The 9,727-nt window shown below is 43.7% G+C and overlaps 1 pseudogene; it reads right to left on the minus strand.

Annotated features, from left to right (window-relative positions):
- Positions 1-248: 248 nt before the first annotated feature.
- Positions 249-1,002, minus strand: LOC128574678 (dnaJ homolog subfamily B member 6-like; annotated as a pseudogene).
- Between the last annotated feature and the right edge of the window lie 8,725 nt (positions 1,003-9,727).

Below are 9,727 nucleotides of genomic sequence, written 5' to 3' on the forward strand. Positions count from 1 at the left end.
ATAGAAAAGCAAAGTGCATACAGAAATTTACAACAATTTTAAAGACAAATAAATGGTCCTATTATGTGTCCCAACAATAAACTCAAAAATCTATGACAAATATGGCTCCGATGAGTAGTTTATAAATACTCCGATTAGGTACAGTGATATTGAAAGTCGAGTTCATTTGAAATCTTCAAGAAAAGTTCCTGTGAATCCTCCAGTGGTGCTTGTTACAGTTAACATTTCTGTTAAACACGTGCGTTGGGTCACTTGTCCAAGCGCAGCTGCTCCTTACCATTTATTGACAGGGACTTGGGCTGCCCGTCTTCCTCAACTCCCACTCTTTCTTGACCATTCTCCGCTATTCTCTTTGTAGTGATCTTTCTGCCATTAACCATTTTTGTAGGAGTGGATACAGACTTGAAGTTGCCCCATACCACCAAATGATGTGTCAGAGAATGAAGTGAGACCCAGTGATCTAGCGGCGATCCGAATGAAGAAAATCCTGCAGGAAATCCCACAGAAAATCCTGTATAAAAAGAAGAAAATCCACTTCCAAAAGGTGGAAATCCATTGAAGGCAGAGAAAAACGACCCTGTTTCTACTTCTCGGAGACCCCTCCGACTCCCAGTAAAGCCCTCAAATGGGTCTTCAAAGAAATCAAATCTAAAGGGGTCCCTTCCACCAAAAAATTCCCTGAAGACATCCTCGGGCTTACAGAATGTGAAGCCAAATTCCATGGACTGTCAAAATGACTCCCACCTCCTCCGCCATTTAACCCTTTTTGCCGTATTTGTCTTCCATGTTCCGCTTTTTGGGTTCCGACACCGCCTCATACGTCTCAGCTACCTGTTTGAATTTTCTCTCTGCTTCCTCTTTATTCTCAGGGTTTTTATCTGGGTGCCACCTCAGTGCCAGTTTTCGGTACGCCTTTTTAATATCCTCGGTTGAAGCATGTCTCTGCACGCCTGGAACTTCACAGTAATCCGCCATGTTTTAAATAATTGTTGGGACAGGTCCGAGGACGCGGACCACAACCGCGGGAAAGGAGCTGGGGGCTGCGGCCCGGAGACAGTCTCACTCTGGCGCCCTAACTAGAGCGCTCTGCCATCACAGCACACAGCAACCTCAAGTTCTTCGGCTCAAGAGATCCTCTTGCCTAAGTTTCTCTATTTTTAGTAAAGAAGGGATCTGGATATTGGTCAGACTGGTCTTAAACTCCTGAGGTCAGGTGATCCACCCACCTTGACCTCCCAAAATGCTAGGATTACAGGTGTGAGCCACCATGCTCAGCCAAAGACTTTTAAACATGGCATTCAGTGCCCTTCTAGCTCCTTGGTCCTTTTCACCCTCCTCAGCTCCAAATATTCCATTCTGCTGCCTCCATTTCACTCCAAGCTCCAGCCATACTGAACTTTCTTGACTCCCTCCCTCCTAGTCCCTTGGCACATTTTGTGCCCTCTGCCTGAGGCAATCTCTTTCCTTTCTGCCTGGCTCAGTGTGACTCACTCTTTTCAGGGGTGTCCAGCCTTTTATTTTTTTCTGGTGCACATTAGAAGAATAAGAATTGTTTTGGGCCACACATTAAATACACGGGTCTGTGCATACAGACACCACAGATAAGAAAAAAAGCCACCTTGGCTCCGCGCCTGTAGCTCAGTGGTTAGAGTGCCAGCCATATACATGGGGGCTGACAGGTTCGAATCCAGCCAGGGCCTGCTAAACAACAATGGCAACCGCAACAACAAAAATAGCTGGGCATTGTGGCAGGTCCTATAGTCCCAGCTACTTGGGAGGCTGAGGCAAGAGAAATGCTCGACCCCAAGAGTTTGAGGTTGCTGTGAGTTGTGAAGCACTCTATGATGGCAGCATAATGAGACTCTATCTTAAAAAAAAAAAACAAACAAATAAAATAAAATAAAGAAAAAAAGCTCTCACAAAAGCAGCATGCAGCCCCTCGGGCCACAGGCTGGACACTCCTGCTTTAGGTATCGATGTCATTGTCGCATCTTCCGGGAAGCCTTTCCTGAAGGCTCAAGCTTCAGCCTGCCCTTCCTCTGCAAGTTGCAGTGCCTGGCACTCCCTCACCCTTCCTCGTCACACTTTTTTACTATTACCTGGAGTCACCCATCTATCTTCCTATGAGACTTTGAGCTTGTGGAGGACAGAGAGGGCAATGTGGTACAGTGACTCAGAGTGAGGACTCTGACACCAGAGTCTGAGTGCCAGTTCTGTCGTTTCCAACTATGGAGCCATGGTGCGTGCTCTCCCTGCTCTGAGCCTCACTGTCCCTCCCTGTAAGATGGGGATACGGAATAGTTTCCACCTGGCGTGACTGCTGTGGGGATTAAATGAGTTCGTGGATGCAAAATACAGAGGATGGTGCCTGGCATGCAGGAGGTACTCAGTAAGTCTTATCTATCTTTATTATTATTCCTGTTGTCGAAGCTCTTGGCACCTACCAAGGGTTTGCTAAAAGAATAGACAGAGGAGCGGAGTACAGATTACCCAGAACACAGCCCCAAGGGCACTGATGTGGCCCAAAGCAAAACACCATTAAGGGTCTTAAATCAGACAAAGCTGTGCTCAAGAATTAGCTGTGCGACCTGGAACAACTTACTTTACCTCCCTGTATCTGTAAAATAAGGAAACCAACATCCACCATGAAAAGGTTGTTATGTCTATGAAAGATTCACCTGGCACAGAGCCTGGCTATAGTAGGAGCTCAAATGCCTTCAGTTTCCTTCCACCCCAGCCCCTCCACGTCATGTTTTTTTTTTTTTTTTGCCAAAGGCCACATCAGAAGAAAGAATTTTAGGAAATTGGCTTTTGTCCACGTACAAAATCTCAAAGGATAAAGTCGTCTTTGTGATTTAAAGACCCCTCTCCCCACTTGTGCTGTCCAGATTCCCTGACCATCCAGGGGCCTTTGAATTCACTCAGCTTTGGCAGGAAATGAACTCCCATCTAACATCAGAGAGATCCCAAGAAGAGGAGGCCCTGAGTGCTGCCATCCTGCTGAGCGAGAGGAAGCAGGAGGAATGGGGAGGTCCTGGGCAAGCACTGTGGCCCAGACACTGATCCCGACTTGTCCATCTGGTCCCAACTTGTCCATCGGTTCCCTTGGCAACCTTGACCAGGGCCAATGCCTCTCAGGGCTCCGTTGGCCCCATATGTCCAAGAGGGTTGGGTCCACGACCTCTGAGGTCCTTTTTGGAGCAGGCATTCTGGGATGCAGGAAGTGGGACCCCTCGGCTGCCAGTGAGATCAAAGGGTGGTTTCCCAAAGGGGGCCCCACAGCTGCCTGCTCTGAGCAGCTCCTGGCTTCCTGCTCTGCACAGAGCCTGCTGTGGAGCCCTGGGAACGGTGGAGGCCTCAGCGGAGATGGGACACTGGGCTTCCATACTGCCCCTGCAGTTTCGGGCCATAGGTTTCAGACACTTGACTCCATTTTCCACTGTTAACCACCTGCAATGGAGGCACCATGCTGTGTGTTCTTCACATTTAATTCAGAGGAAATGCCTGTCTGTGTCTTAGGACATTTGTGGAACTTCTCACTTTACCCTCCTGGAACCTCCTAGGACTCTACATGGTAATGGATTGCACTCCTCATCACCTGGCCTTTGAGCCCCTTGGGTCCTCAGATCCCAGCTGACTGGTTTCTCCTTGCTCTGCTCAGCCATTCCCCTATGCCTTTCCTTTGCAAGTGACGTTCCTACCCTGTTCCCCCCCTACCCCCACGCACTTACACTCACCAGATGATCAGTATTTTCCTAAGTCATCTCTCTTCCTTCCAAAAGCCTCTGAAAGGCGACATTATTGCCACCTTCATTTTCCAGGAGGAGGAAACAGAGACCAGGAAAGGTGAGGTGTCCTTTTGAAGGTCTCCAGCAAACCCCAGGCTGAGCCTAGTCTACTATTATTTATTATTTTTTTTTTTTGGCCAGGGCTGGGTATGAACCCACCACCTCCGGTACACGGGGCCGGCGCCCTACTCCTTTGAGCCACAGGCGCCGCCCTGAGCCTAGTCTAGAGGACCTGGCCTCCGTGCTCCATACCCAGCACCCTGTTACAGAAAAAAAAATCCTTCAACGATGATTACAAAAGCATAGTAAGACAGACTTTACACAGGACCATCACAATGCAGGGTGTCCCCAAAATCATCCCCAAAGTCACCACATATAGGGAAAATAAAAATCATAGCTAAATGTATCTTTATTACAACACATTCATCCCAAAATTTTACAAAGCGGTGACCAACACGTAGAGAATATTTTGTAAATTTTTTTTTTTGCAGTTTTTGGCCGGGGCTGAGTTTGACCCGCCACTCCTACATATGGGGCCAGCACCCTACTCCATTGAGCCACAGGCGCTGCCCTATTTTGTAAAATTTTGTAATGAATATTTTTAAATTAAGGAACATTTAGCTGCAACTTCCCATTTTCCCTATGGATGGTGACTTTAGGGGTGACTTTGGGGATACTCTATAGGTATAGAGACCACGGCAATGGGATTTTGCTGTGAAAGAGAGAGATTGGAAGCAACTCTGAATACAGCACGGGCAAGTAGGAATTTACAGCCAAGGAACAGGTAGGGTGGGACGGTGATAAAAACTACCAAGAGGAAACATGAAGGAAAAGGGGAATTCTGGCTAAACTGATCTTACAGGATTCTTGCTGAAGATAAGCCTGGGTGAGGAGACATCCCCTGAGGGATGGTGGAGGAAGAGGGACCTGATCAAATATCAACACTGAGGGTGTTTTTGCCAAATTGACTCACCAGAGTTCTTGCTAAAGCAGGATTTTGCAAGAAAAATGCATCGGTAGATCTAAGAGAAGATTCAGGAAGGAGCCTGACTAGAGTTGGTCAAGCAGAGAATCTTCATCAGCCCTGTCAATGCTCCTCCTCCTTCATTCTACTGAGCACTCTTATTTTTTATTTTTTTAGCCACTTGATAAATGTACAGGGATGGCCCAGAGCTTGTGAGCACCACACATTTCTTTTCTTTTTTTTTTTTTTGAGCCTCAAGCTGTCTTCCTGGGTAGAGTATCGAGGTATCACAGCTCACAGCAACCTCCAATTCCTAGGCTCAAGCGATTCTTCAGCCTCTGCCTCCCAAGTAGCTGGGACTACAGGCACCTGCCACAACACCTGGCTATTTTTTGGTTGCAGCCATCATTGTCGTTTGGCGGGCCTGGGCTGGATTCAAACCTGCCAGCTGGGATGTATGTGGCTGGCGCCTTAACTGCTTGAGCCATAGGCACCCAGCCATCTTCTGAGGACTCTTGGGTTTGCATAGCACAGAAATCCAACTTGAAGAAGCTTAGGCTAAAAGGGAAGTTACTGATTTATTGTAAGACTATTACTGTAAATCTCAGCGTGAGACTCAGGGTGGGGGTACAAATGCTGATGGTGCCACTTCCTAACTGTGCAGCTTGCAGAAAGTGAAGTCATCTCTTAACTTCCTTATCTCCTAGGATGGAGCCCATAATACCTCCTTCATTGGATTGCTGGGAGAGGCCCATGGATGGGAGCAGAGACTTTAGCCCAGGCGTCCTCAAACTTTTTAAACAGGGGGCCAATTCACTGTCCCTCAGACCATTGGAGGGTCTGACTATAGTTAAAAAAAAAAAAAAAAAACTATGAACAAATTCCTATGCACACTGCACATATCTTATTTTGAAGTAAAAAACAAAACGGGAACAATTCACACCGCTTCATGTGGCCCGCGGGCCGCAGTTTGAGGACGCCTGCTTTAGCCCACAGAAAGATATTTTATAATGTGATCCAGTACACTCACACATATACATGTAAAACCAAAGTCCATAAAGCAATATTTGCCCTTACTATGTGTGACATGCACTGGTATTTTCCATTCTACTTTAGCCTAGCATAGTCTATTTTGTTTATTTAAAAAATGCTGGCACCAAATATTTTCATCACAAAAATATAAATAAGTGAGGTGATGGATTTGTTAATTAGGCTGACTTAATCATTCTACAATGTAAACATATATCAAAACATCACTTTGAACATCATAAATATATACAATTATCATTTGTCAATTAAAAATAAAATTTAAAAAAATGTTAAATGCTGGTACCAACTCCTTAAAATGATTGTATGATTCCTCCCCCTGTCATGAGTTGTGGTTTGAGTTTGAAAACTCATTTATGTCAATTAAGAGCTTAACAAAGCATCTGGCACATAATGAGGCTTAATAAATGTTAGCTACTATTATTGGTGGTGGTGTTATTCAGAGCAAGGTGGCCAGGGCTGGAGAAGGTCCAGCTTTATTGCAGCAGGCAACAGTACAGCCAGGATGCTCTGGCCTCTCACATAAGCTTCTCTTTCTGTGGGTCAGCTTCTCTTCCTCAGGCTGCAGCTGCTCTGAGATGACATCAGCATGGCTCTACTACCAAGACAGGAAAAGAGTGCTTTCCTTTCCCCCTGCAGCTTCAGTAACAGCCATCGCTAACATTTATTGGGTGCTTATGCAGGCCGGACAATGTCTTTCCAGCAGTACTGTCCCATTCAGTCCTCGTAATAACCTATGGCAGAGTGCCAGGCAGAGAATGACTAGTTGCCCATGTCCTCTTCTTGGGCTCACAAATGAAGGGCATTTCCCAGGTGCCTTGCATCTAGGTGGGGCCTGGTCACTAGTTCTGGCCAATGAAATGTGAGTGGACCACTGGGCAATGCTGCAACCCTAACCCTCTGGGAGGCTGAGAGGAGAGGAACCCTTGTGCTTAGCAGTTTGAGACCAGCCTGAGCAAGAGTGAGATCCTCTCTACTAACAAGAAAAAAAAATTGAAAAATTAACCGGGCGTTATGGCGGGGCATCTGTAGTCCCAGCTACTTGGAAGGCTGATGCAGGAGGATCACTTGAGGTTGCTGTGAGGTAGACTGATGCTCCCACAGGCTAGCCTGGGTGATAGAGTGAGACTCTGTCTAAAAAAAAAAAAAAGGCAATAATAGCAGAGCTTGACAAACAAACTAAACCTGAGCTAAATTCTGATATTCTGTGTGATTACCTGGAGCTTTTTCCCCATGTGTGACACTTTTTGAAACTTTGAAAAAAATATACTCATGCTTTCCAATCTCACTTCACTGATGGAGAAATGCTGCAGACTAAGGATATAACAGTGAAAAGACTTTGCCAGACAAAACGATCTCACCACAGGAAGCTGCATAGGCAGCCAGAGAAGCTAACCCCAGCCTTTGAAGTGCTGGGTAATCCAAAGGGGGATTTCAGATTTTGCTCTCTGCTGTTTGTGACAGTTTTTTTGCCCTGAGTAGTTTGTTTTCAAGTGTGAAGTTTTAGGTGAGATGAATCAGACACAAAAATATGTGGAATCAGCCAGAATCAGACCCGATCACTGTACAGTAAAATACTAAACTTGAAAAAGTATGTGTGTGTGTTTAGTATGTTTACACTAAGTAAGTAAACAAATAAATAAAATGGTTCATTGAAGATTGGTGTACAGAAATCATGAAGTTCATTACTTATACAACAACAATATGTAAGGAAATGAACGAACATTTATACAGAAAAAACAATCAACTCTCAAAGAAGAGAGCTAGAAGAAACCAACATAAGATGCTGGTCTTACACTGCCAGAAGAAATAAAAGAGAAATGTTTGAATGCCATGATTGTTTTCACCAAGAATTGAATACTCTTCCAGTACAATGAATCAAATAATGTCAGCGTTCAGCCATTTTGTCTGTTTTTCCAAAAAAAAAGAAAAGAAAAACATAGGATTTTTTTGAAAAACCAAATATAAAAGAAATATTTGATGAACTTTCTGGTGAATATATCTTAACAAAAAGTTCTTGATTGTGGAAATGTTTGAATCAATATCAATTCCAAAGAAACCAAACTACAAGTGGTATTGCAATTTCTTTCATAATTATGAAGGAGGATTTTTATGAGTCTCTTCCAAACTTACCCTTACATTTAAGACATTGCCTAACTTTTTGTATATAGGTTAATTCATGTGAAAGGAATTATTTCAAATTAAAATTAATCAATAATATTTTTTATCAGCTCTGAGTGAAGATAGATTTACAAATCTGGCTATACTTTTTTTGGACATGAGCATATGAAGAAAATCAATTTTGATGAAGTCGTGAGAAATTTACAGAAGGTACAGAAACAGAAACCGTGCATTTCTGTGACAGATCAATATGTAGGTATACATTTTCTCCCTTTCTTTTAAAAAAACTATGCTAATGTAATCAAACCCACTAATGCCTTAACTTTTCATATTTTTGTCCTAGGATGTTTTTTTTTTTTTTTTTTTTTTTGGCCGGGGCTGGGCTTGAACCCGCCACCTCCGGCATATGGGACCGGCGCCCTACACGTTGAGCCACAGGCGCCGCCCACCTAGGATGTTTTTTAAAATTTTAGTTTCTCATTTGTTTACTGGCATATCTGTGTTTCTTTAATGGCCATTTTCAAAATCATTCATATCATTTCATGATTCTTGCTGAATATAATTATGTCATATAGAAGAGAGAGAATGTGAATAAAAGATCCGTTCCGGGTGTTGAATGCCCCAGGTAAACCACTCAGGATACAACCTTCACTTCTGTTCCTACCAAAAATGTATAATCTGATTCCAAGCACAAGGAAACATCAGACAAACTCAATGTGAAAGATATTTTATGAAATAAATGGCCCGTGGAATCTTCAATAATGTCAAGGTCAAGGAAAACAAAGAAAAGCTTAGGAATTGTTTCAGATTAAAGGACATGAAAGAGCTATGATATTTAAAGGCAATGTCCCATCTCAATTGGATCCTAGCCTGGGAAAAAATAATTATGAAGGACATTATTGGAATGATTGACAAAATTCAAACATGGACTGTGGATTAGACAAAAGAATTTGTTAATGCTAAATTTCCTGTCTTCCATGATTGCATTATTTTTTTTTTTAAGAGAACACTGTTGGTCTTGGGAAACACAGTCTGAAATATTTAGCATAAAAGGGGCACAGTGTCTCCATATGTGTGTGTGTGAAGATTCATATTTAGGAAGCACAAGAGAGAATGACAGAGGGAATGGAGCAAAACAGAAACCCTGGACGAACCCATGTGAAGGGTATTTGGGAGTTTCTTGTGCTACTCCTGCAACTTCTCTGTAAGTGTGAAACTATTTCAAAATGAAAATTTATCAAAAGAAACCCTGAAAACCGAAACCCCCCAAACCAAACAAATTAACTGGATTCAGTGGCAAGTGGGGTAAAGAAGAAAAAAGGCCGGGTGCAGTGGCTCACGCTTGTAATCCTACCACTCTGGGAGGCAGAGGTGGGTGGATCGTTTGAGCTCATGAGTGCAAGACCTCCCTGAGCAAGAGTGAGACCCTCCCCAAAAAAGAAAAAATTAGCCAGGCATTGTGGCAGGCACCTGTAGTCCCAGCTACATGGGAGACTGAGGCAAGAGAATCGCTTGAACCCGAGAATTTGAGGTTGCTGTGAGCTATGACGCTACAGCACTCTACCAAGGGCGACAAAGTGAGACTCTGTCTCAAAAAAAAAAGAAAAAAAATGAAGAAGAAGAAGAAGAAAAAGAAAGAAGAGCTAAAGGTGACCCCAAGCCACATATTGTGGGTGAATGGAAGAAAGGGGAGAGAGAGAATTTTAAGGAGGAAGACGTGGTCACTAGAGACAAATGCTAGTCCTATTTGACTATGAAAGTTTAAATAAGGTAAGGACAAACTGTTAGAGTGGATTATATCATTCCA

The sequence above is a fragment of the Nycticebus coucang genome, chromosome 22, assembly GCF_027406575.1.
Source record: "Nycticebus coucang isolate mNycCou1 chromosome 22, mNycCou1.pri, whole genome shotgun sequence".
Lineage (NCBI taxonomy): Eukaryota > Metazoa > Chordata > Mammalia > Primates > Lorisidae > Nycticebus > Nycticebus coucang.